We start from the raw sequence: 22,042 nt of genomic DNA on the forward strand, positions 1-22,042 counted from the left end.
AATGTGATTTGCATTGTATCAGTTTAGCTAAGATGGAACTACAAATTCCAGAATTCCCTTCTCTATATGGTTCCAAATTAGGGTTAAAATGCAAAGTTACAGTTGTAATTCCCTTCTGTATGTGATTCCAAGTTGGAATTGACCAAAAGTTAGGGTCATGTGAGTTTGGGAAGGGGGACATAAAGGAGAGCATTTTTTTCTTTTTTTTTTTTTTGCATTCTAAAGGTCAATAAGGCAGGCACTGTTGTAGCTCATGCACATTGTTGCTGCTCTGCTCAGTTACTTCATTGATATGGGATATAGTCAGGTCTTCCATCCCCTCCAGCTTCTCCCATGTCCCTGACTTCAACTTCCTGAGTCCTGGGCCAAACAGGGGTTCTACTCTGTGGTGCAGGGTGCTAGTTCATCATGTAGATCAAGAGCATCAAGGAGGCTGAAAGAGATGAGAGATAGATTACACTAAGGCCCCTACATGTGAAATTTTAAGTTGTGGACTTTCAAAGATGCAAACATACATTGGCATATCTAACCACGTAAGTTAGTTTCCATGTCTGGCGTACATCGTCACATGCTTGCATCCGCTACAAGTGGTTGTTCTCTTCTGTACTTTATTATTCAGTCCTGTGTAGAGTACAGTAGTGCAGCATCTTTATTTCAAGCCCAGGATGTCCAGACACAAGCGTAAAAGCAGCAGTGATGCAGCTGATACTGGTAAGAAGTGCCAGGAGCTGGAGACCTAGAGAAAGGATGAAGAGAGGAGACAAGAGAGAGAAGCAGTAACTGAATAACTGAAGAGATTCAGGATGCAGGAAATGACAAGGGGGTTTTCTTTATTTGAGGAGACTGTTAGTTTTTAAGGCAAAGGACCTGAATGTAGAATGGTGCACAAAGGTTGCAGCAGCCATTCAGAATGCAATCCAGTGCTATCACGTCAACCATGATGAGAAAAAAAGCACTACTACCCAGACATCACTGGATCATTTTTTCAAGAGGGTGGATAGAATTGAATCCAACAAAGAACCAGAACCAGTGTCATCAACATCAGGCATGAGTGAAATTGTGGTTTGTCTCCATCTCCTATTGCTGACAATCCTTCAGCTCTACCATCTCTCACCTCCTCTGCTTCCTCCAGTCAGTAGCTCTTCTTGCCTGTTCACTGGATGCCAGCCCCTGTATGCCAGTTGTTGTACTATATTATTACTTTTCAAGGTACTGTACTGTAAGATTAAAAATGTTTTCTTTATTTTTTGTGTTTGTTTTTAATATATTATTTGTGACAAAAGTATTATAAACCTATTACAGTACAGTACTATATAACCAGTTGTGTTAGTTGAGTACCCAGGCTAACATTGTTGGACTTACAAATGTGCTCTTTGAACCCATTCATATGTGGGGGACTTACTGTAGTGTTCCAGCTAATTCTTACGAGTTCTAATCTGTTCTTGGCATCTCAACTTTAGGTCTACCTTCCTTCTACATTTCTAGCCCTGCTGACTTCAGGCCCAGCACCAAATGCAAAAACTACAGCCTTAAATAGCCAACATAATCAGCTCCCACAACTGTGTATGCCTAATCCTTGTAATGACTTCCCTGGTGGCTCAGACGGTAAAGCATCTGCCTACAATGTGGGAGACCCGGGTTCAGTCCCTGGGTTGGGAAGATCCTCTGGAGAAGGAAATGGCACCCCACTCCAGTACTCTTGCCTGGAAAATCCCATGGACGGAGGGGCCTGGTAGACTACAGTCCATGGGGTCACAAAGAGTTAGACACAACTGAGTGACTAAACTTTCTTTCCTTCTTTCTAATCCTTGTAATATATTTCTGAATCTATACCATGTGAAGTGGTTCTGTTTCTCTGAATAGTGAATGATAAAAATAATATCTAACAAATGCTTACTAGACACAGGGCACTTTCTCAATATTTTGCCAATATGAATTTATTTAAACATCCACAATCTCTTTGGAGAAGATGTGTCTCACAATCTCTTGTGATATAAATCTCCATTTTCCCTGGTGGTTCAGACGGTAAGGTGTCTGCCTACAATGCGGGAGACCTGGGTTTGATCCCTGGGTTGGGAAGATCCCCTAGAGGAGGAAATGGCAACCCACTCCAGTACTCTTGCCTGGAAAATTCCATGGACTGAGGATCCTGGTAGGCTACAGTCCATGGGGGTCGCAAAGAGTCGGACACGACTGAGCAACTTCACTTTCACTTTCCCTTTTCATAGTATAGATGAGAAAATTGCACAGAGAATTAAAGTAACTTGCTCCAAATCATACTGCCTGTAAGAGAGCAAGCCAGGAATTTAACCTGGCTGTAGGGTCGGTACATGATATGATGCTGCCTCGTTTGTAGAGTATGAGGTTGTTTAGATATCTTTGAAGTCACTTCCAGTTTTAACACTCTGTGACACAGGTTCTGTATTCAGGATAATGCATTTTTAAGTGCAGTCTAAGAATCAGCTACATAGGAATTACCTGGGAAACTGGATAAAACACAGATCCTCTGATGTTCATAGGTTTGTACAGTTACAGTAGAGGAAAGGATCTTGTTACTTAGTGTTTTCAGGTGATTTTGACATACACCAAGGCTTGAGAATGAATCACCCCCCTAGAAGATTAATAACAGTTGGAATAATGAATATATATGAAAGTGAAAGTGAAAGTCACTCAGTCGTGTCCAACTCTTCACGAACCCATGGCCTGAATTCTCCAGGCCAGAATACTGGAGTGGCTAGCCTTTCCCTTCTCCAGGGGATCTTCCCAACCCGGGGATTGAACCCAGGCCTACTGCATTGCAGGCAGTTGCTTTACCAGCTAAGCCACAAGGGAAACCCAATGAATATATATGGGGCTTTGGTTTTGGAGTCTTTTGAGAAAGGAAAAGTGGAAATGAATCCATTCAAAGTAGCTTCACCTCCAGGTCTACATTTAAGTGGAGGCTGTCCTGTAGCCTCAGGTCTATCTATAGTCAAGAAACTCATGTGATGGAGTTTGCTATCAGAAAGTTCTGGAAGGATCATCTCTGTTCCTTCCAGAAGCACCCCTGGAAACAGCTTCGGAGAGGCCTTCCATGAAATAGAAGGTCATTAGCTGCTGGCGATGGGGCCAGGAAGCGGTGAGAGCAGCAGTGGCCACAGGGTCAGCAGCGCCAAGTGCCATCTGCATCCTGTTTTGCTGCTCAGCCCAGGGTCACCCACCCCAAGTTGTTAATCAGAAGTCTCTCCCCCCTGGTAAGGGGATTATCAGCATTTATCTTCTGTTAGGAAATCGTGGGTGGAGGTTCACTCTGGTGTCCATGACTATGAACGGCTTCTGGAGCCTGGGCTCCGGGAAGCAGAGAAGCTATAGGCTGTACAAATTGGAGTCAGAAGAGGGCTGGATGGTGGAAAACCTCTTCACAGCTGCTCATTAGCAGGCAGGCAGGTCTGATAACAAGGACCTCCTCCATGCAGTGATGCCTGGGGACAAGCACATTCCTGTGCTAAAGCAGGGACCAGGCCCCTCGGCCTAATCTGGCCCCGCAGGTGTGGAGGGCAAGGGGCTTGTCTATACACTACCTCATCTGAGCTTCCCACCAATACTGGGATGAATAATTTAAGGGAACTTCAAACCTGACTGAGGAAACCAGTAATAATAATTTCCTTTATTTTTTTGCCAAACTTCTCTCACAAGATATGAGAAAAAATTGATCTTTTTTAAAAAGTACTTTACTTTTCCTAGATGTTGATGGTATGAGGCAATTGTTAAGTTCCAGGTGCTGTGTTTGGCAAGTTGTTTATGTGGTATCGTCGCAGTCTTACAGTGCCCTCTCGAAAGTATCACCATCTTACAAAAGGGAAGACTGACACTGAGAAAGGTTACACAGCAGAATGTTAAATTATCTCACAAAGAATGTCATGAGACTTGGGGAAGGGACTGGTACAATTACATGATGAGGATGGAGGCATAAACTAAAGAAATAAGCTGATTACTGCAAGTACACCTTCTGCCATCCTCCTGGTGGTGAATTTCTTAAGATCATTTCTCTTTGAGTCAGTTATATCACCATGCATAGAGCAAAAAGAAAAGACTCATGCATACTTTTCTTTGCAATCATTTTAAACCTAAAGGGTGACTTTTTCTTTGTTTATTTTGGCTATCACAGAGCTTTGATTTCCTCAGCATTCCCTAGAAGACTTGACTTGTGGTTTCTGTATCCCCCACTGTTTTAGCTCCAGAAGAAGGAAGAAAAATATCTTCCTACTTCCCTTTATAATTCCTTTCAAGATCAATCCCAGTAAAAGTCTCAGGTCAGATGCACATACCTATAAACATGAATTTTAGATTCTTCTGTTTTGGTAGAGTTTTATGTCAGATTCCTACTAGGTACAAAAATTGCCTCTAGGTTCAGGCAGGTCACCGTGTAATCAAGCATCCTCTCCCTTTGCTGGATTTTTTAATTCTGTGGTATCCCATCACCCTAAAACACTGTAACACTGGATGATTAGTTTAGAAAAGTCACTGTAAATTATTTGAGGACAGGAATTATATCTGTTTTGTTCACCCTAGTTTTCAGAGCTTTATAACCCACCCACCACCTAGCATATGGGTGGGTTTTCTCTACATACTGAGTGAATAAATAAACAAGTAACTGAATGAGTAAATGGGTGAATGGATTCTTCACATTTCCTGGACAACCTGCCCACCACCTGTAAGAATTAATGCCGTGTCTCCCACCTGGTCTGTCTGCCTCTGGGCCTCTTCTCTGAGCCATGCTGAGCCATGAGGTCAAGGTCAATGTTTCCGCACAACACTTTTCTTCAAGTGACAATTCTGCTAAAATATTCACTGGCTCCTTCTTGTTGGACTTTGGATGAAAGAAAGGTTAAAAATTAACTGTCATGGCTATAGGATCTTGCATCTTTGAATTCTGTTGCAAAACATTCTAGGGACTTGTAAGGAAAGTATATGCCAGGTACTGTGTGGAGACATTTTCCCCAGTTCTGGTGGTAGGTAAGCATATCAAAAGAGCTAGTCTCCTTTATCTCCCCAGCCCCAAATCTAAATCTCCAGTTAACCACCACAATGGTGAGGAAAGGCCAGCCAGAACTTGCCTAACATCAAGAAAGAATTTTCCCCAAACAGGCCTATCTACATCTCTGGAAATATGGCCCATGTTTTGACCTTGACCTATACATGGTAATAAGCTTCCATAATTTGTCATTCCAGCCTTTCCATGGTCCAACTATATCAAAGACTGGAGTCAAACAAACGCAGAATTCCAAGTCTCCCTCCACACATCCCTAAAATGAGTGCTCCCACATCTGGCCAGAATGGTCCTCTCAGTACCTTTCTGAGCACCAGCACATTCTTGTTTCTGCTTCTTAGTTCATGAGTCCCTCCCTGTCAGTGTCCCTTCCTTTGCAGTGGCCCCTTTGCCGCTGTTTTTCCATGACTAGCTCAGTGCATCCCTCCTCCTTGAGGGGAGGCTTCTTCTCAAGCTCCAGCTTCTCCTCCCCACATGTAGACAGTGAGGAACAGTGGGAGTCCCTTGCACTGTTTCTACTCCATATCCCCCAGTGCCCAGGAGAGGTATACACTGAGTCCAGTGAGAAGGACCTGGGGTCTACCCTTCTTTCTTGTAACAATTTGGCACACTTACTTACCTCCCCAAATTCCAATTTCTTCCTCTAGAAAATGGGAGTAATTTTTACTTTGCAGAGTTTAATCAGTTAAGTGATTCCCTTACTTTACCTGACAGGCATTTACCAAAGGTTTTCTGGGTTCCAGATGCACAGTGACTGATATATAGTAGGTGATTAATGCTGCTGCTAAGTCGCTTCAGTCGTGTCCGACTCTGTGCAACCCCATAGACGGCAGCCCACCAGGCTCCGCCATCCCTGGGATTCTCCAGGCAAGAACACTGGAGTGAGTTGCCATTTCATTCTCCAATGCATGAAAGTGAAAAATGAAAGTGAAGTCGCTCAGTCATGTCTGACTCTTAGCGACCCCATGGACTGCAGCCTACCAGGCTCCTCCATCCTTGGGATTTTCCAGGCAAGAGTACTGGAGTGGGGTGCCATTGCCTTCTCCAGGTGATTAATAGATATTACTAAATATTTTTAAATACTTATCAAATGAATTTGTAGGACTTTTCTAGTTAGAGAAAAGAATTATCAGATTAAATATAGAATCTTTTCTACGGTCTTCTTTCCTTCTTATCTTTTTTTGAGTAGGTGCTGGACACAAAAAAAGAGAAATATAAACAGAATTTGATTTGACATTTTATGTTCAATACCTCATCTACTATCCATATCCATGTCTAACCTTTAGGATTTCTGCTCAGTGCACAACAAATATCTAGAATAAAAACAAAAGGCATGAGTTTTTCAAATAAATACATTTTCTTATAGCTTTTGCATCACTAACGTGACATTTGCCAGATAAAATTTTATTAAGCCAGTCTCAATATTTAAGTGGAGATGGAAATGGCAACCCACTCCAGTATTCTTGCCTGGAGAATCCTGTGGACAGAGGAGCCTGGTAGGCTGCTGTCCATAGGGTTTCACAGAGTCGGACACGACCAAAGTGACTTAGCATGCACGCATGCATTGGAGAAGGAAATGGCAACCCACTCCAATATTCTTGCCTGGAGAATCCCAGGGACAGAGGAGCCTGGTGGGCTGCCGTCTATGGGGTTGCATAGAGTTGGACAAGACTGAAGTGACTTAGCAGCAGCAGCAATATTTAAGATGAGACTTGTGAAGGACATGGTAATCTTGAAATATGCAAAAGTCTCTCATAAAAAATTAATGTCTGTGTGTCCTCAGGGGGATAGGAGATGGATTTCTTCCAGGATAGAGTAAGAGGAGTCAGCACATTCCTTCAGAAGTATGTTTGTGTGTGCACATGTGGTTGCTGGTAGGGACCACTGAAGTAAAAGTCTGGGGCACAAACTATTGTGATTCTGGCAGAAACCAAGACTGAGTAGCAGAAAACTCATACACTTCTCATTCAGTAATGAGGTTTCGTTGGCTGCATTTTTGCTGTTATTGTTTTGGTTTTTTTGTTGTTGTTGTTGATGTTTTTGGTTTACCAATGTGGTAGAATTTTTTTTCAGTATGTTTAATGGTGTTTTATATATATATATATATATATATATATATATATATATATGCTGCTGCTAAGTCGCTTCAGTCGTGTCCGACTCTGTGTGACCACATAGACGGCAGCCCACCAGCCTCCCCCGTCCCTGGGATTCTCCAGGCAAGAACACTGGAGTGGGTTGCCAATATCTTTCTCCAGTGCATGAAAGTGAAAAGTGAAAGTGAAGTCGCTCAGTTGTGTCCGACTCTTAGCGACCCCATGGACTGCAGCCCACCAGGCTCCTCTGTCCATGGGATTTTCCAGGCAAGAGTACTGGAGTGGGGTGCCATTGCCTTCTCCATATATATATATATATATATATATATATATATATACTTAAATTGCAATAAAGCTGATTTATAGTGTTGTGCTAGTTTCTGGTGTATAGCAGTGATTATACATACATATACATACATACAGTTATACATACATTATATACATATGGGCTTCCTAGGTGGCTCAATGATAAAGAGTCTGCCTGCAGTACAGGAGACATGGGTTTGATCCCTGGGTCAGGAAGATCCCCTGAAGAAGGAAATGGCAACCCACTCCACTATTCTTGCCTAGGAAATCCCATGGACAAAGGAGCCTGGCAGGCTACAGTCCGTGGGGTTGCAAAAGAGTTAGACATGACTGAGCAACTAATCAACAACATATATATGTGTGTATGTGTGTGTGTGTGTGTGTGTATAAATATACACACACATATATCCTACTCCAGGGGATCTTCCCAATCTAGGGATTGAACTCACATATCTTGTGTTGGCAAGTGGATTCTTTACTACTAACACCAGCAGGGAAATTCCATGTACAGAGGAACCTGGTGAGCCACAGTCCATGGGGTTTCAAAAGAGACACAACTGAGCAACTAAAGAACAATATATATAAAGTATACATATACAGATATATATATATATAACTAAATATATATAAAACTGAATATATACATATATTCTTTTCCATTATGTTTTATTACAGAATATTGAGTATAGTTCCCTGTGCTATATATGACTCCATTTTTAATTGAGAAAAACCTACTCTCCTTGAACCATCTCCAGTCTTCCCACAAACATATTCACACGTGCTTGCACACACATACACACACCACACAACTGATATTTATTCTTGGGATCAGATCTTGTTTTAATAGATCACTTGTAAGAGGAACTGCCAGCCTCAGCCTTCACAAGGGGATGTAAAAAGAGAAACTCCAAAAGGCTAACACACCTAACTCCCCCCAGGGATCCAACACCTATCATGTGCCTGGCTGTCTATGAAATTTGGCTGATGACCAATATTAGCAAGGGTTTGAGGTGCTATGACCACAGGCTTAAAACTTTAGTCATTTTATATCAAGAAAGGGCAAAGAATCTGGGGTTGGGGACTCCCTTCCTTCAATAAGAGATAAGATTTCCTAAAAGGAAGTGGAGTGAAAGTGGAAATTTTTGGATATTGACCCTTGAACCATGAGGCATTTGACACGAGGGAAGAGGAAACTCTTGAACCTGAAGATAAAGGATCCAGAATGAAAGTCTGAAAAAGTGGCCTCAGAGGATCTCTTCACGAGTTTTTAGAATCCTTTGTTTTTGAGATTTAAGGCAATATTCGTTTGCTGCAATTATACTTTCTTCCTTCTATATAATAATTATCTTCCCAAATCATTGAAACATTTTATTTAAAAAATTGTGTATAATCATAGACCCAGAGATACTGGTCTTGAAAAGATGAAGGAACAAGGCGGCAAGAGAGACAAGGAAAGCCATTGTGCTCCACGTCTCCTTTCTCCCTTCTGTACATGTGCCTCCTGTGTATTCCAGCAGAAAGTAGGCTGATAGATTGAAGAACATGCCACAGCCTACAGAGAGATGGAGTCTGCTTGGCGACCTTGAATCTGGGATACCTTTGTGATTTGCTTTGACCGATAACAATGTGGTAGAAATGATGTGCTGTTTTCAAGATTAGGCCTTTCACCCTCTTGGAAGACTGTCGGGAGACCACCACTTAAGAACCCCAGCTTATCCTAGTGAAGAAAGAGTGGCCACATGGAAGAGAACTGAGGAGCCCCAGGCCACTGACAGCACTGACTGCCAGACACAAGAGCGATGCCAGTATGCCTCTTCCAGCCCAGTCAAGGGACCCCAGGAGGGATCAGCAGAGCAACTCCCCAACCAATACTCAGAATCATAACAAGCAATGATTCTATCTTGTTTCAAGCCACTAAGCTTTGGGGATACTTATTAAACATCAGCCCATTTACTGGAGCATGAACTCCAGGTGATGTCCAGGGGGGCTTAGGGCAACCATAGAGAAGCCAGAAGAAACCAGAGAGCTCCCCAGTTCCAGGGAGCCCTCTAGAGAGGGCAGAGCCATGAACAAAGAGAGAGAGAGACCTTTGCTTTCCCATACAGAGAATGCTGCTCTCTGAAAGGAGAGGACAGTGACTCAACAGATGCCTGATATAAGAAGCAACCTTCTATCAAAGCTGTCTAAGAATGGAATGGACTACTTTAAGAGGTGCTGAGTTCTACAACATTAAGAGTATTCAAGAATGGGCAAGAGATCGAAAGGCAGAACTTTAGCACTATGTAGTTGGCTCTCTGAGGTCACTTACACCACCAAGCATCTTATTAGTTTCTTTAAATCCTATTTGAGAAGACACAGTATGTGCATAATTATGTCAATACATCTCATAATTTTAAAGAGGCTCTGGTTTATCAAAAGCAGCAGTAAAATGTATATGAGCTAGACAGTTTTTCTGTGTGCAGAGTTTATTGACATGAATCTAACCACGTTGGTAAAAGTACCCAGACATATCCACAACAGGCACCAGAGGACTGTGAGAATGGATTACTGGAAAAACATTCAGCTCAGAAATGAGGCCGCTGGGCAGAGATTGCATCTTTTTTGAATCTCTTTTTGGGGCCAGCCCCTGTTGTTACCATTAAGTGAATTTGCAACATGATCATAACAATGGCAACAGCCAATACTAATAATGGAGATAAGCACCACTCCAACTCTCTGCTGGCCTCTTAACTGCTTGCAACAAATCTGTTGCTGAAATGAGCTGTCTCCTCTCCCTTCAGAAAGGGTTCTTGAAATGCCTAGGGATATGTTTGGCTACAGAGCAAAGAGTTGCTTGCTTTCAGGGGCAGTAGACCCTCTTGAAATTTCCTTGTAAGAAAGGTTGCAGGCTTGATGTATGCTCATTACACCGACTTTCTCTGACATTCTGAGGGGAAATTAAACCTTGGGACATGCTTATCAAAGGCTGTGCTGAGTTTCCTTTTTAAAGAAATATAGTGGGACAACTCAGACTAAGTTTACTCCTGAATTTCCTATCACCACCCCCACTGGGGTGAAGAGGGCTTTGAAGTAGCAAACACTTGGAAAAGAACAATCAAAAATTGAATCAGCAAATTCTTGAGGTTTTAACTGCATATGTGAGAACCACATTTCAAGCAAATATAAAGGAATGCAGTGAACATATTGCCAAGGGAAAACAATAAGTGGCTGGTAAGAAGCATGCCTGGTGGCTTAGATAGTAAAGAATCTGCCTGCAATGCAGGAGACCTGGGTTTGATCCCTGGGTCAGGAAGATGCCCCGGAGAAGGAAATAGCAACCCACTCCAGTATTCTTGCCTGGAAAATCCCATGGACAGAGAAGCCTGAATGGCTGCAGTCCATGGGGTGGCAAAGAGATACGACTGAGTGACAAACGCACAAACGCCAGAAGCATGCAATGAGACCTCTTCAAAGGAGAAACCTCAGAACATAAATGCAAGGCCTTTCCTTGAGAAATAGAGCCTGTTCACCCAGAGGGCAGTTAGCTGTCTCCTCTTTCAATCTGAACCTCATCTAAGAGAAAATCTCTCAACCAGAATCATCACATGCTTACCTTGGAATTGACATGAGAAAGGAGAGACACTCCAGGAGCGATGGAAAGTCATTGTCTTAGTCCAGCTGCCAGGTCTCTGGGTGACCATCTGCAAACCACTTCTCTTTCAGAATCTTGGACTGTGTGTCTAAAGTGAAATGTTTCCTCCCAGATTTATGAATTGGTGAAATCTGTGCATCACATCCTCTCAACTTCATTCTGTCTTACAGAGCATTCTGGGAGACGCATGCTGAGTGAATCCAATTCCGTGTTTGGTGATGGGCCATTTAGAGGATGAGACTAGACAATGCTTGCTGCCCCCTCCCCACAGAAAACATGTGAGGGGCTAACTGTTATCTGCTGCTACTACCTTTACTGTCACTCTGAAAGGGATTTTTCTATTTCGCGCTGGAAGCTGGGACTTGGAGGAGCCAATGAGAGGATGGCCAAGCTTTAACAGGGAGAACTGTTGGGTTACCATGGTCCAAGCTTGGGATATGACGTATAATTTGAGGTATGTCAGGATCATATGAACCACTCAAGCCGGGCAGCTGAGCTATGATTAAGAAAGCATGGTTTCATATTTGTGTTTCTTATCTGGGAAGGGCTAAAGGGATCATTCAGGCTCCCCAGAGTCCTGAATTGTAACACAGAATTGGGAAGGCAGGAAACTGGGAGTTGGAATTTGGCAAGAAATGGGGATTATTGTTGTGTTGTGGCTATTTTAGTTAGAAAACAGACCCCGAAAGTCAGCCCGGGAGGAGAGGCATATCAGAGATCAACCCGAGGGAGGTGTACCAGTCAGTGTGATGGCAATGCTGGTGATCTGGGTACCCTGAAGATCAGGACTTAGTTCTGGTTCTGTTGCGCAAATCCACATCTCTCAGCTTACTTTCTACATTTATAAATTTAGAACAATAATCCTAATCCTGTTTCTGTCTTGGGATCATGTTGTAAAGTTTACATGGAGACATGAGTGGCAAAGTACTTTGTCAACTAAAAAATGTTATGAGATAATTATAAGACATAACTGTTGCTCCAATTTTCTCTGATTTGAAGTATTTCTGCTGAGAAACCAGTGGTAATTCTTACAATTGTTCCTTTGTTTGTTTGTAACATCCCCACCTCAACTCCAACCAGCTCCTTTTAAGATTTTTTCTTTATTGCTTGCTTAACACAACATTAGTTTATAATGATTTGATTACAGTACACTCTGACTGTGGTGTGGGGTGTGTGTTTATCCTGCTTGAAGTACCCTGAGCTTTTTATGTCTCTGGGTTTATATTTTTTATGTTACTTAAATTAAAAGTAGATCCCTTGATATTAGATCATAAGACAGTTGTCCCTGAGATTGTTTTTTTTTCTAAGCATTTTATCTCTATGTGCTTCCATTTATATAATCTCTGTTGTTCTGTCTTCAAGTTTACTGGACTTTTTTCTTTTTTTTTTTGCTGCATCACACAGTTGCTCCCCAAATGGAGATTGAACCCATACCTTGGCAATGAAAGCAGAGTCCTAACCACTGGACAACCAGGGAATTTCCTATTAGCCATTCTTATGCACTAATTGATGTTAACCTTATAATTTTTAAATTTCAGATTATGTAACTTTTAATTCTAGAACTTTTGTATTCCAGTCCCCTATAATGAAAAGGACATCTTTTGGGGGTGTTAGTTCTAAAAGGTCTTGTAGGTCTTCATAGAACCGTTCAACTTCAGCTTCTTCAGCATTACTGGTTGGGGCATAGACTTGTCTCAAGCATCTATTTCTTAAGATTTCCTATTTTTTGCTTATTATGTTAATATATTTTCCTTTACATACTTGAATATAATTATAATAGCTGTTTTAAAGTTCTTGTTTGCAAATTTCATCATCTTTCTCATTTCTTGGTTGTCTTCTATTTTTCTGATTTTTATTTTGATTGCATATCAGGTATTTATGCTCATTTACACTGGAGATCAGTGGAGAAATAACTCCAGAAAGAATGAAGGGGTGGAGCCAAAGCAAAAAGAATACCCAGCTGTGGATGTGACTGGTGATAGAAGCAAGGTCCGATGCTGTAAAGAGCAATATTGCATAGGAACCTGGAATGTCAGGTCCATGAATCAAGGCAAATTGGAAGTGGTCAAACAAGAGATGGCAAGAGTGAATGTCGACATTCTAGGAATCAGCGAACTGAAATGGACTGGAATGGGTGAATTTAACTCAGCTGACCATTATATCTACTACTGTGGGCAGGAATCCCTCAGAAGAAATGGAGTGGCCATCATGGTCAACAAAAGAGTCTGAAATGCAGTACTTGGATGCAATCTCAAAAACGACAGAATGATCTCTGTTCGTTTCCAAGGCAAACCATTCAATACCACAGTAATCCAAGTCTATGCCCCAACCAGTAATGCTGAAGAAGCTGAAGTTGTATGGTTCTATGAAGACCTATGAGACCTTTTAGAACTAACACCCAAAAAAGCCGTCCTTTTCATTATAGGGGACTGGAATGCAAAAGTAGGAAGTCAAGAAATACCTGGAGTAACAGGCAAATTTGGCCTTGGAATACGGAATGAAGCAGGGCAAAGGCTAATAGAGTTTTGCCAAGAAAATGCACTGGTCATAACAAATACCCTCTTCCAACAACACAAGAGAAGACTCTACATATGGATATCACCAGATGGTCAACACTGAAATCAGATTGATTATATTCTTTGCAGCCAAAGATGGAGAAGCTCTATACAGTCAGCAAAAACAAGACTGGGAGCTGACTGTGGCTCAGACCATGAACTCCTTATTGCCAAATTCAGACTTAAATTGAAGAAAGTAGGGAAAACCACTAGACCATTCAGGTATGACCTAAATCAAATCCATTATGATTATACAGTGGAAGTGAGAAATAGATTTAAGGGCCTAGATCTGATAGAGTGCCTGATGAACTATGGACAGAGGTTCGTGACATTGTACAGGAGACAGGGATCAAGACCATCCCCCTGGAAAAGAAATGCAAAAAAGCAAAATGGCTGTCTGGGGAGGCCTTACAAATAGCTGTGAAAAGAAGAGAAGTGAAAAGCAAAGGAGAAAAGGAAAGATATAAGCATCTGAATGCAGAGTTCCAAAGAATAGCAAGAAGAGATAAGAAAGCCTTCTTCAGCGATCAATGCAAAGAAATAGAGGAAAACAACAGAATGGGAAAGACTAGAGATCTCTTCAAGAAAATTAGAGATAACAAGGGAACACTTTATGCAAAGATGGGCTTGATAAAGGACAGAAATGGTATGGACCTAACAGAAGCAGAAGATATTAAGAAGAGATGGCAAGAATACACAGAAGAACTGTACAAAAAAGATCTTCAAGACCCAGATAATCACGATGATATGATCACTCACCTAGAGCCAGACATCCTGGAATGTGAAGTCAAGTGGGCCTTAGAAAGATTCACTATGAAAGCTAGTGGAGTGATGGAATTCCAGTTGAGCTATCTCAAATCCTGAAAGATGATGCTGTGAAAGTTCTGCACTCAATATGCCAGGAAATTTGGAAAACTCAGCAGTGGCCAGAAGACTGGAAAAGGTCCGTTTTCATTCCAATCCCAAAGAAAGGCAATGCCAAAGAATGCTCAAACTACCGCACAATTGCACTCATCTCACACGCTAGTAAAGTAATGCTCAAAATTCTCTAAGCCAGGCTTTAGCAATATGTGAACCATGAACTTCCAGATGTTCAAGCTGGTTTTAGAAAAGGCAGAGGAACCAGAGATCAAATTGCCAACATCCTCTGGATCATGGAAAAAGCAAGAGAGTTCCAGAAAAACATCTATTTCTGCTTTATTGACTATGTCAAAGCCTCTTGAGAAATTTGTATGCAGGTCAGGAAGCAACAGTTAGAACTGGACATGAAACAACAGACTGGTTCCAAATAGGAAAAGGAGTACATCAAGGCTGTATATTGTCACCCTGTTTATTCAACTTATATGCAGAGTACATCATGAGAAATGCTGGACTGGAAGAAGCACAAGCTGGAATCAAGATTGCCGGGAGAAATATCAATAACCTCAGATATGCAGATGACACCACCCTTATGGCAGAAAGTGAAGAGGAACTAAAAAGCCTCTTGATGAAAGTGAAAGAGGCGAGTGAAAAAGTTGGCTTAAAGCTCAACATTCAGAAAACGAACATCATGGTATCTGGTCCCATCACTTCATGGGAAATAGATGGGGAAACAGTGGAAACAGTGTCAGACTTTATTTTTTCGGACTCCAAAATCACTGCAGATGGTGATTACAGTCGTGAAATTAAAAGACGCTTACTCCTTGGAAGGAAAGTTATGACCAACCTAGATAGCATATTCAAAAGCAGAGACGTTACTTTGCCAACAAAGGTTCATCTAGTCAAGGCTATGGTTTTTCCAGTGGTCATGTATGGATGTGAGAGTTGGACTGTGAAGAAGGCTGAGCGCCGAAGAATTGATGCTTTTGAACTATGGTGTTGGAGAAGTCTCTCTCGAGTCCCTTGGACTGCAAGGAGATCCAACCAGTCCATTCTGAAGGAGATCAGCCCTGGGATTTCTTTGGAAGGAATGATGCTAAAGCTGAAACTCCAGTACTTTGGCCATCTCAATGGAAGAGTTGACTCATTGGAAAAGACTCTGATGCTGGGAGGGATTGGGGGCAGGAGGAGAAGGGGACAACAGAGGATGAGATGGCTCGATGGCATCACTGACTCGATGGACATGAGTTTGGGTAGGCTCTGGGAGTTGGTGATGGACAGGGAGGCCTGGAGTGCTGCGATTCATGGGGTCACAAAGAGTTGGACACGTCTGAGCCACTGAACTGAACTGAAAACTATTCTATGGCTGACATTATAGATACTATATTTTTGAAGGAATTTGTCTTTATTCATAATAGAGTTTAGTGCTTTTTTACAGCAGGCATTAAATTTGCTCATGGACCAACATAGTCCTTTCAAGATTTCTTTAGAAACTTCTAAAGCGTTGGTCTAGAGAGACTATTACTCTATGGTGGGCTAGTTCTATTCCTATTCCTATTCCTATTCCTAAGGTGTTGCCTTTATATGGGTTTTGTTGAATTTCTGAGATTTTCAGCCAAGTCTCTTCTTCTGTGCCTTATGAGAATGCAAACACCTTTAAGCCTTATGAAAACTCTATATGTATGTGCTTTGTCACTCAGTCATGTCCAACTCTTTGCGACCCCATAGACTGTAGCCCACCCGGTTCCTCTGTCCATGGAGTTTCTCCAGGCAAGTATACTAGAGTGGATTGCTATGGCCTCCTCCAGGGGTTCTTCCCAACCCAGGGATCGAACCTAGGTCTCCTGCATGGCCGGCAGATTCTTTACCATCAGAGCCACAGGGAAGCCCTAATATTGTTTAACGCAAGTTCACAGCAGTTTTTTTTCCTCTGAGAGATATTTTCACTCTAGCTTTATGCAGTTTTTCTCTGCACATACACAGGTTAATATTCAGCTAAAATTCAAGGGCATTCTTAAGCACACTTTTGGAGCTCCTTCTGTACATAGATTCCTTCTCCCTCTTACCCTGTCCCAGAAATTCTACCTGCCTCAGTAACCCCAAATTCTAATCTCCATCATTTTAGCTCTGCTAAGCAGCTGTGCTCTGTTTTGCCTTCCCTTATCTGTACTACAGTCTGGAAAGTGCCTTAAAACAAAAGCCATTCCAGGATCTGAGATTATCTAGTTCGTTTCCTATCTCTCAGAGATCACAGTCCTGCACTGCCTTTGGTTCTACATCAGAAAACAGTTATTTTCTATAATTCAGTACAGCTCAGTTCAGTCACTCAGTCATGTCCAACTCTTTGCGACCTCATGAATCGCAGCATGCCAGGCCTCCCTGTCCATCACTAACTCCCGGAGTTTGCTCAAACTCATGTCCATTGAGTCGGTGATGCCATCCAGCCATCTCATCCTCTGTCATCCCTTTCTCTTCCTGCCCCCAATCCCTCCCAGCATCAGGGTCTTTTCCAATGAGTCAACTCTTTGCATGAGGTGGCCAAAGTATTGGAGTTTCAGCTTTAGCATCAGTCCTTCCAATGAACACTCAGGACTGATCTCCTTTAGGATGGACTGGTTGGACCTCCTTGCAGTCCAAGGGACTCTCAAGAGTCTTCTCCAACACCACAGTTCAAAAGCATCAATTCTTCTGCACTCAGCTTTCTTCACAGTCCAACTCTCACATCCATACACGACCACTGGAATAACCATAGCCTTGACTAGATGGACCTTTGTTGGCAAAGTAATGTCTCTGTTTTTAACATGCTATCTAGGTTGGTCATAATTTTCCTTCCAAGGAGTAAGCATCTTTTAATTTCAGGGCTGCAATCACCATCTACAGTGATTTTGGAGCCCAGAAAAATAAAGTCGGACACTGTTTCCCTATCCATTTCCCATGAAGTGATGGGACCAGATGCCATGATCTTAGTTTTCTGAATGTTGAGCTTTAAGCCAACTTTTTCACTCTCCTCTTTCACTTTCATCAAGAGGCTCTTTAGTTCTTCTTCACTTTCTGCCATAAGGGTGGTGTCATCTGCATATCTGATATTTCTCCCGGCATTCTTGATTCCAGCTTGTGCTTCCTCCAGCCCAATGTTTCTCATGATGTACTCTGCATATAAGTTAAACAAGCAGGGTGACAATATACAGCCTTGACATACTCCTTTCCCTATTTGGAACCAGTCTATTGTTCCATGTCCAGTTCTAACTGTTGCTTCCTGACCTGCATACAGGTTTCTCAAGAGGCAGATCAGGTGGTCTGGTATTCCCAGCTCTTTCAGAATTTCCCACAGTTTATTGTGATCCACACAGTCAAAGGCTTTGGCATAGTCCATAAAGAAGAAATAGATGTTTTTCTGAAACTCTCTTGCTTTTTCTATGATCCAGCAGATGTTGGCAATTTGATCTCTGGTTCCTCTGCCTTTTCTAAAACCAGCTTGAACATCTGGAAGTTCATGGTTCATGTATTGCTGAAGCCTGGCTTGCAGAATTTTGAGCATTACTTTACTAGCGTGTGAGATAATTAGTCTAGGTTTATACTATTTACTAAAAGAGAACTGGCATGGTGTCTCTTCCTCCATCAGTACAGGAAGCTGAAATTGCAACATACAGATGATGTGACTACTTGGAACAAAGTGTTATGTTAGTCTTTGAGACTTCACAGATAAACACATATCCTAGCCACTCACTGTCTTATGGAAAAGATAGACAAATAAATTGAATGACACTAGGGAGTTTCAGTAGAGAAATGTACTGTCATAGAAATTCAGTGGAGGGGACATTTAACTGAAGAAGTCAGGAAAGACTTTCCAGAGAAGATAGCATTTAAGCAAGGAATTTCTGTTTTTCTGGTTAGAGAGTAGAAAGATACATTAAGCAAATGAACAAAGAAAAAATAGTGTGTGTTTAATTAGAAAATACCAGATTGCTGTTATATAAGTTGTATGGATGTGAAGGAAAACTGTTATTATGTGGAACTAGAAAAATAATATCCAGTTCTTAAAAGTCTATGAACATTTCATTGAGTAGATCAGCCTATTCTATACAGGAACCCATAGCATCATAATGACGTAAAGCAAGGTCTTCGTGGGACTTGTCCATTGTTTACTGAGAATTTTGGGTAAGTTTATTGTAAACTTCAGAGGTTTTTTTTCATTTAATTTAAAAAATATGATAATGTCAGAACCTGCCTTATTATATCAATGATGATTAATTTAGTTAATGTTTGCAAAGCACTCAGCCCAGTGACTGGCATTTAAGTGTTCAAAATGACAGCTACATGTGTTTTTGTTGTTATTTTGTAGGCAAATTGAAAAAGAGTAGTTTGTGGTGGGTTACTTTGTGAACAGGTATGTATTTTTAGAAAAAATAAATGCTGTTGGCTGAATGAGGAATAAACCACACATAGGAGAATGGAAGGCAACCCACTCCAGTATTCTTGCCTAGAAAATTCCATGGACAGAGCAGCCTGGAGGGCTACAGCCTATGGGGTCCTAAAGAGTGGGACTGGAGGAGGAAATGGCAACCCACTCCAGTATTCTTGCCTGGAGAATCCCATGGAGGGGGTCCTGGCAGGCTACAGTCACTGGGGTCGCAAGAGTCGGACATGACTGAATGACTAAGCACAGCACAGGAGAATGATTGGGTAAGGAAGAGAATGAACAGAATACGGAGCGGGCTGGAAGGTATGCTCAGTAGAGGCCAAGGAGGTTCCTCCTCCATGGGTGAAAACATGGCATAGTCAGGGTCTGAAGCTGTGGGCAACTGCTTAGATCCTGTTCGAGTGTGTTTTACCTGCATCTGTTCTGGAGCAGAGGCGCCCAATGATAGTAAGAAATCCTGAAACTCTGAGGCATCATTGCCAGAGGTGATAGGCTCATGTGTGCATTTAAAATCATTGCTGAAATTGTGAGCATTCTGCTATTTGTGAAGGGTCACATTTTTCCAAATGACTACAACAATATATATGATCCACACATTCTTCCTACAATGTTAACGTTGTCCCCATTAAGTCTGGGTGGGCTTATTACTAGAATGGAAATGAGTTTGGGACTTTTGAGCTGAGGCCTTAAAAGGCAATATGGGTGACACCTGGTCGTCTTGGGACATGTTCATTTGTAAGTCAATCACCACGCCATGAGGAAGCAAACAGACCACAGCGGGAGGACACGTATAGGCTCTGCGGAGGACAGCTGCAGCTGCCACGCCATAGTCACCACTGACCTCTGGTCATGCAAGTGCCTCGGGCCTGCAGGGATTCTGATCCCCAGTCCATGAGCTGACTCAGCTCCCTATGAGGGGCAGATGTGAGCTGTCCCTTCCAGTCCCTGCCCAAACGCTGACTTAGGAGCCAAACAAATCAATGTTGTTTTAAACCACTAGATTTGAGGTGGTTTGTTAATGTTAGCATATATTGTCCCTTTAACAGTATTATTATTGCATACTTTGGAATACTATTGTGTCTTTTCTCCCTTTAACAGTTACTAATAGTACAACTTTTAGCATTTCAAGATTCTCAATTTAAAAAAAAAAATTATTTAACAGGATCCTCATCTTCACAAAAAAAATGTGAAGATGCACAGAACTAGAAATGTTAACTGATAAGGAGAAAGTCAAGCAGAAGCTATTGTACCAATGACTTTGGTTAGTTTGTTCTAATAAAACTATTCCCCACCTGTAAAAAAGTGAAATGATTTCCTGAAATCAGATTCTAGCTCCCACAGCAATTATTTTGACAATATATTTTCCTTTTACCTGTGATAACACATTTACTATCTACTGAGGTATAATTTGTATTTTAAAAACTAGAAAATTATGCCTCTCTTGATGTTGACAAAACCAGGTAAGCTTAAGTAATTGGGAAAACAGGCATCTTTTAAAATCATTTCTGCCGATTTGTCTTCTCTGCTTTCCGCTTCTCCACACTTCTCTACACAGCTCCTTGCACACATTCTCAAATGTGGTCACAAGGGTTGTCAGTAACAACTAAAGATTAAGCTTTGCAGGGAGACAAACATTCAGAAAATTGAAGCTCAAAGACCCTCCAGAAGTTGGTTGCATCCTCCCTGCAGCTGACTCATCTTGGAGAGCGCACACTGTGCAGGGTTTGCGTGCGTGCCTGCAGGCTCAGTCCTGTCGGACTTTTTGCGAGTCTGTGGACTGTAACCTACCAGGCTCCCCTGTCCGTGGGATTGTCCAGGCAAGAATACTGGAGAGGGGTGCCATTTTCTACTACAAGGGATCTTCCCAACCCAGGAATTGAACTGTGCCTCTGATGTGTCCTGCATGGGCAGGTGCCTTCTTTACAACTAGAGCCACTTGGGAATCCTACTCATGGTTTGAGATGACAGTACATCTCCCAACAGCCTGGGCAGCTCTTGCTAAGACCTTACAAATGGGGAAGGGCCATGGGAATTATTGAGAAATCACAGATAGATACAATAAACCCTCTTTTTCCAGGACACATTAATCCAATGAATGGTCTGATGGTGAGGCTTAGACTGAGGCCTGTCTCCTAGGGCTGTTCTCTTTGACTACATCCACCTATTATAAGAAGTCCCCAGAGCCATAGATAACAAGTTGTCTTGGTTTGGGTTTCCCAAGAAGCTGACCCTCAGACAAAGAATATGATAGCAAAGTACTTTGATGGGGTGAGGTAAGAAATACCCAGGAGAGGAAGAAGGAAATAAGCCCCAAAAAGGCAGTTAATGTAGGATGCATTATCAAGTCAGTTATTATTGTGGGTGATGGGAGCTTTATCCTGTTGGGAAAATGCTGGGATTCAACATAGGACACACATTTTAGACTTACTGCACAAAAAGAACCAGATAGCTGGGTTCTTTATACACCAACTCCACCCAGTTATTGTCTGAGGGCTGTTTAGGGGATGGGGAGATGCATTTATTCTAGCACTTCCAGCTGCCTTCATTGGGCAAAGCAGGCTTCAGTGGCCAAAGAAGTTTCTTAATCAAAGAAATCCAAGTGCTGATAGTTGCAAGACTCTCAGTTGATACAGAGTCAGCAAGGAGATCAAACCAGTTGATCCTAAAAGAAATCAACCCTGAATTTTCATTGGAAAGACCGATGTTGAAGCTCAAGCTCCAATACTTTGGCCACCTGATGCAAAGAGCCAATCTTTGGAAAAGACTCTGATGCTGGGAAAGACTGAGGGCAAGAGGAGAAGGGGGCAACAGAGGATGAGATATTTGGATGGCATCACTAACTCATGAGTTTGAGCAAACACCAGAAGATAGTGAAGGAGAGGGAAGGTTGGTGTGCTGCAGTTCATGGGGTTGCAAAGAATCAGACATGACTTAGCGACTAAACAACAGCAGATACAGAAGACAAGAGAATATTTTCAGGCTGCTGACAATGTCTGCTACATGTGTGTATCATGTCCATAATCAGATCTGTGAGCTAGTACATGGCTTATTTGTTTGGGGGTTGGGGGGTCTTGGCTCCTCACTTCAATATATTTAAGTTTTTAGTTTCTAGAACTGAATACCATTTTGAGACTTGGGGAAGTGTTT

The 22,042-nt window shown here is 42.0% G+C and overlaps 1 long non-coding RNA gene and 1 other non-coding gene across 2 annotated transcripts; both read right to left on the reverse strand.

The window, feature by feature from the left end:
* Window positions 1–225: 225 nt before the first annotated feature.
* LOC129644891 (uncharacterized) lies at window positions 226–6,300 on the reverse strand. Its single transcript, XR_008711037.1, has 4 exons — window positions 6,281–6,300; window positions 4,720–4,849; window positions 516–736; window positions 226–433 (listed from the first exon to the last, which is right to left on the reverse strand). It is a non-coding gene; the product is annotated as an uncharacterized LOC129644891 (long non-coding RNA).
* On the reverse strand, window positions 2,761–2,832 carry TRNAC-GCA (transfer RNA cysteine (anticodon GCA)). The gene has a single exon. It is a non-coding gene; the product is annotated as a tRNA-Cys (tRNA).
* Window positions 6,301–22,042: the final 15,742 nt, after the last annotated feature.

The sequence above is a fragment of the Bubalus kerabau genome, chromosome 2 (assembly GCF_029407905.1).
Source record: "Bubalus kerabau isolate K-KA32 ecotype Philippines breed swamp buffalo chromosome 2, PCC_UOA_SB_1v2, whole genome shotgun sequence".
NCBI lineage: Eukaryota > Metazoa > Chordata > Mammalia > Artiodactyla > Bovidae > Bubalus > Bubalus kerabau.